At 33.6% G+C, this 6,436-nt stretch overlaps 1 pseudogene; it reads right to left on the reverse strand.

The window, feature by feature from the left end:
• Nucleotides 1–630: 630 nt before the first annotated feature.
• On the reverse strand, nucleotides 631–1,763 carry LOC123827391 (annotated as a pseudogene).
• Between the last annotated feature and the right edge of the window lie 4,673 nt (nucleotides 1,764–6,436).

Below are 6,436 nucleotides of genomic sequence, written 5' to 3' on the forward strand. Positions count from 1 at the left end.
ATACAAAGACAAATGTTGAACATTGAATATGCGACTGGCAAAATTCACAATGTGGAAAATCCTACATATTGCACTAAAGGCTTGGTTCAGATCCTTCAATTGTTACAGGTCAGGAAAGTGATTACTATAAAATACGGAATAGTCGTCCATTCGGTAGGAAGAAAGGGATTGTGATGGTAATAATACATGGACATCTACAGAGGCTGGCCAAGTTGTAGTTTTTAATTAGGTTTTGTATTTCAATAGTGTCTGCCTTAACATAATTATGCTGTAAATATTTTTTGTGTGGCTATATAGTTTTCTGTTAGTCTTATGTGTAACACAGTAAAAAGGTAAAATTAAATTAACTATCTATGGGAAAATGAGATTATAAGAAGAAATAAAAGATACAAATATTTTAATTAATCATGCACTTATATAAAAAACTATAACCAGTAATACATTATTTTGACTCATAAAAATTTGGGGCTACTGACATGTGGTGTATCCTTTTTGGAGGGAATTCAAAATTAGGGCCTTTATTTTTGGATTGTCACCAAGGTTATTTTACATTTCAGGCACATTGTTAAGTGTCACAGGGACAGTGGGTCAATAGGACATAGGAGAAAAGCTACATGCAGTGCAGGTCATTTACTTAAGGAAGGAGAATCCACCACAAAATGGAATACCATTGGCTTTGCTGTGCTGAATATAGAAAAGGAAGGGGTGGTCAGCACAGAATTTACAGATGATTCCTGCACATCCAAACATCATGATGGTGGCAAGTGGTGAATGTAGGCTCGTTGCCTTCCTCGTTGACCTCCACAAAGGACTTGTGTATGACCTTGGACAGAAACAGTTCTCTCCCAGACATTCCGAAAAGTCTGCCCAGTCCCACTCAAAGGCATTGGTCATGCCCAGAGGGTGAAGGACGTTCCCTGTGCCGTATGTAATTCTCTTGCAGTATAAATCGAGGGAGGAACTCTTTCAGATTTTCCTCATTCATCGTATTTGGTCTAGTCCATTCTGGGAATTTCTCAGAAGTAAATAGCTCACCATTTTCAGATCGACATTTTCATCAGGAAGTAAGATTAATGTTCAGCTCTTTGCTGACATTAGGCAGTACCACAATTTTGGTGACTGTATCTTCTATGCAGGTCATATTAAAGGTAGATTTTCTAACCATTATTTCCACAGGCTTCTCCTCATTCTTATTCAGTTTAAATGGCCTTTCCTTGGTATACTGTTTGTTAAACTGATTATCACAATTTCCTTTGAAATAATTGGCATTCCCCAGAACCAGACACAAAACTTAAGTAACTGAATTTAGAGACAGCAACTTTAATTTTACCTCCTGACCTGTTAGCTGTCCAGATGTTTATGGCTTCTCCCTTCTCCTGTAGCTTTGAAGAAGTCAAGCTCTTCCATCCTTGCTTGGTAGAATTTGCAGCAGAAATCCTTAAAAGATGAGTTAAAGTCATAAGATTTTTCTTCAAAGAGTTCATTTACTCTTCCAAGTAAGTACTGCATGCCAGTCCTGTTAACTAACCTAAGTGAGAAGTGATTGGAAACCCTGAGGGATCTGCACCTCTGTCACCACTTTTAATTAAAGAAAGTGCCTGTACCATCTGGGCCGTGGTGTTTCTCTTGTCCCCCCTGAAGACCTTGGCCAGGGAAGAGGAGATGCTCATGGGCAAGAAAAACATGTTTTTCGAGTTGTTCTCCCCCAGCTTTTTCAAAAAGTATAAGGTTAAAGTGCCATTTGCTTCCAGCAGAGTATTCATAACGGTAAGTCCCAGAGTGTCAGCAGTGCAACTGGAGTGAGCAGAGCAGCGGCCTATTTATTTCTTAACAGCAACTTGAATTAAAAATATATGAACATGAAGAGCAATTAATATTAGTGTAAGAATCACAAACAGTAGTGAGTGAAAGTTACAAGTTTTAAGGTGAGAAAGTAATGTGGTGACACAAATTCTATTCAGTGAAAATAAATCAATAAAATCAATAAACTAGTTTATGATTTTATTTAAAAAGTAAAAATACAATTAAATTTGTTAATAACAATGAGAAATTTTAGTCATTAGCAAATGTCAGAAAAATATTATAATACATAGAAAATAAATGAATATGGAAAAGAAAAATTATAGTCTAATTTAGTAAGCAGACTAATAAACTGCTATAGTTTAAAATAAAATAAAGGCTTCAAATAGTCAACAGTTCAGAATGTTATTTAAGAATGATATCCAACTAGAGATGAATGATTAAAGAGAAAATTCACAGTGTAAGTAAAACCAATAGAAGCACAGTAATACTGATAAAGGATTTGTAGCTTTTTGGGATCCACCACCATCCTATTGTGGTAATTTAAGGTGCTCCTCATTAAATTTCAAACATACTTGCTGTTGAATAACTACTTTGTTTTGTGTAAGTTTAGGAAAAAAGAGAAGAGTATTTTTCTATTATGGTTTTTTTCTATGAGTGTGAGAAGATTTGTAAAGAGAAGCTCTTTATGTAATCATAGTTTTAATTAAACACGCAAATCAAATAATCTTTTAATGCTTGGACATGCAGCATTCTACATATTCATACTGGCATAAATATAACAAAGAGAAAGATAACTAAAGAGGGGGAATCAATGTGAATTAACAAAAGAAAGGCACTAGCTGAAAAGAAAAAGTAATGCAGGAAACAAAGTAAATGCATTATAAATATATGAAATGTTAATATCAACTCCCTAAAATATAAGCAATAGGCTGAAAGTATTAGGTTTAATAAAGGTATACTTTATCAGGATTAGTTTGATCAGATGTTGAGAGATTAAGATATTAAGATGTTAAGGCAGGGGACCACAAGAATGCCAAATATCTGAATTGTTAAAATGATGTAAATGTGCACTATGAAGAACAACTCAACTATGATGACCTTTTATCTTCAAATACAATAACGGCAAGAAAGACAATGAAAGAAGAAAAAACCCTAGTATGTGATATAGTTCTTCATTATATGTTAATGTCCTTACATAGATAACAGATTCTCTAGGGCTTTATAACCCTTCTTATTTAATCACTTCAAAATCTAAGTAAAAATAGTACTGATTTGTTTACAAATAAGAAGACTGAAGCTCATGAAACTGAAATACTTTGCCAGAGGAGCACAAGTAAATAAGGCTTCCTTCCTTATTTCTGTTTCTTTCTAAATTTTCTTTGGCTTAACTCACTAGGGATTATTTTCTAGAAAATGCTTTTCACTGATCACTATTTTAAAATAAATCTATTTTTAAATTTACAAATAATTATATTATAAACTGCTGTTCCATTCTTTCAAATGAGGTTTTTAAAGTTAAAATTGAATTTGAAACAGAGCTTGCTGATCTTGACCTTCAAGGGAGGAATTCTGTGGCTGAAGATAGCCATGTCAGGATGGATTGAAAACTGGGTTGTGCATGGTTAACTGGCATCATCCCTCTATTACATCTGTAATTGTTCTAGATTTATATTGTCTTCTCAAGACATTACCAAGCTAATGAGAACAAATCAGAGCATGGTTTTAGGTTTACTGTATTTCCTCTTAACTCTGGAGTTTAACTGCTATATTTTAGGAAGTACAAAGTTCAAGAAGGGTGTGTTCAGAGAGAGGATGATCAAATAATTGTATTTATAATCTTATAGATTTATTCTTTTTAATGTTTAAAATGAACAAACACTAAAAATAACATTGAAAAAACATTTACGGGAAAAGCTGTTATAATATAGAACAATAGAAAAAATAAATTAAAAAAAGAACCATCGAGTTGGGGATGAAAAAAATTAAGTGGAATTAAAAAAAAAATAGGATAATGGGGGGAGGGGAAGAAGTTTCAGGAACAACTATAAAGGACACATGGACAAAACCAATCAGGGTGGGATCAGGTGAGGGATGTGGGCATAGCTGAGTGGGGGAAGTTAAGATGCAGACAATTTTACTTGAACAACAATAAAAAAATGATATTAATGACAGAAAAAGAAAGAAAAAAATAACATGGTTATAATAACCATTTCATAAAGTTGTCATCAGAAAATAACTAGAAAGGGAGAGGTCTATGTACCCATGCATTTCACTATATATTGACACAAATAAATATAAAAAATAAGAATGGGATATTTAAATGTCTTTAAATATTTGAAAACTCTCTTAGAAGACAGAATAGATCAATTACACATAGATTCAAAAGTATAGTTTACAGATCAGTGTTTGAAAATTAAGGAGTTACATTTTGATGAAATGAAGGAATAGTTAAGGTTGTCTAAAGATAGGATAAGTTACCTTTCGGAGTTTGTTTCCTCCTCTCTAAAATAAGAAGTTTGGATTAGGTGACTTCTAACATCCTTTTCAGTTTTACTACTGCACAGTGTTATGTTTTAGATATTGACACCCTCCCCCAATGCCTTTACAGGAGCTATTCTTGTTGAATAGATGTTTAAAGTACATAACATGAGATGACCCACCTCCATACATCTGCTTAGCACTCACCATCTGTATGAAATTCTCTCCCTATTTATTTTAATTAAAGACAAAAATGAATCCAAAACAATTTTAACAGCTTTCTGATGTCGATACCTTTCTTATGGTAATAGATCAATTTTTATTATTTATTATATTTTAGTCCATCATTTATTTCCTTTATAGGCAATAAACATTGTTTATAAACTTGCAATATGGAAGGGGATCTTCTACAATGAAATCATTTGGGGTTTTAAAATGCAAATACCTGAACCTGACTCTAGAACTATAGGGAGCCATGAAGTTATTCTCGGTATAATATGCTGAACTTTATTCTTAGAGATACTTAGTGTACAGAAGAACTGCTGCAAGTTATTTTATTTAACCTTGTCTTCTCCAACTCCCATGGATCTTGGCTCAATTATTACCAATACACAGGATCAACCTCCTTATTTGCTGATCTAATCTTGAATAAATTTTCAAGATATCACTATATCCTCAAATTCATCAGCCTGGGCAGGCTCACGTTAGTGTTGTTATAAACCTTGCTCTCTGAAAACTATTTTTCTGAACACTTTCCACTCTCCATTTATGATTTAATTAGTATTCTGTTTCAAAATAGGCCAAATGGAAACATTATATTTACCTGTCTTATTAATGATACAGTTTACACTATCCCACCCTATACTTGTCCCATCATGGTGAACCATCTTGGATCTCAAAGATAGCCTCAATCAAGCCCAAATATGTCATCTCCCTTTAATTACTCTAGTTGGAATTCCTTTTACCCAATAATGGGGTCAGCTTTATAACTAAGACTCTTTAGTGGCTCAGTCCTAATCAAAGGTATGCAATTCTACTTCTTCCTATACTCACTAAACCTCTATGAGTGGAATGCTGTTTTTTTTTTGGTGAAAAAGAATAGAGGAAAGTCCTATCCTCACTGAAAACAGGCATTTAAGCCAACATTACCAAGCCTCAAAACAATCTACCCTCTTTTCTTTTCACCTCTCTCCCTCATATGCCTAGAAACAGATGCTCATTAATTCTTAAAATTCATTTCAAGTATATAATACACACTCTCAAATTACTGAGATTAAAATACATGGCAGTTATATAACTTTATATGTATCCAGAATTAATAAGTCAATAGCACTATTAGCAAAGAAGGCAGTCAAAGCTGAAGAATTTTATCCAAAGCCTGAAAAGGAAACACTCCTCAAATTGCCATTGGTTGTCATAATCTGAGCAAACAAATGGTGTTGTTGTACAATATCAATGGCCCACCCTGTATGTCCTATTTTGCTCTTTACAGACTGTGAAAAAAGCCCAACAGCTGTTACTGAGTTAAGAACTAAAAAATTTATAGTAGGTGGTACCACCTGTGCTTTTCTTATTCCACCCTTCATTTTGGAACTGAGTGAAGAAGATGGCACTTATTTAATGTCAGGAAGGGGGATGAGTGTCAGCTGTGGCTCAGTTCTGATTTGAAAGAGTAACATCAGCTTCACATGTCACAGGAATGTGTGCTGATGAATATCTTCTCTTGCTTTTGCTTTATCCATTTCAAGTATCTAGCAAAGGACCATAAATAAAAAGCAAATATGAATTCAGCTGACTTCACTTTAAAACGAAAGAAAGATTTACAACCCAGATAGAATGCAATATCCTGTATATATGCAATTAATGATCTTTCCTATGTTATGCTTCATTTTAGCTTCTTTACCATAAGACTATAAAAATACCCTTGCCAAGTTACTACCTACTTGATCCTCTTAGCTGTGGAATTTCAAATTTAAGCAGCCACTTTGAGAAGCATGTCTTCTATTTCCAACTGAAGTGTTTAAGGGATTATGAAAAAGAGAAGTCATGTGGGGACAAAAATCATTTTGAAACGTGGTATGTTGAGTTACCTAACATTTATATATGAAATTTCCCTTACGTGCTAAATTCTAAAATGTAATATACAGAATAATTT

This window comes from Phyllostomus hastatus, unplaced genomic scaffold (assembly GCF_019186645.2).
Source record: "Phyllostomus hastatus isolate PE091 unplaced genomic scaffold, TTU_PhHast_1.1 phas_contig_86, whole genome shotgun sequence".
NCBI lineage: Eukaryota > Metazoa > Chordata > Mammalia > Chiroptera > Phyllostomidae > Phyllostomus > Phyllostomus hastatus.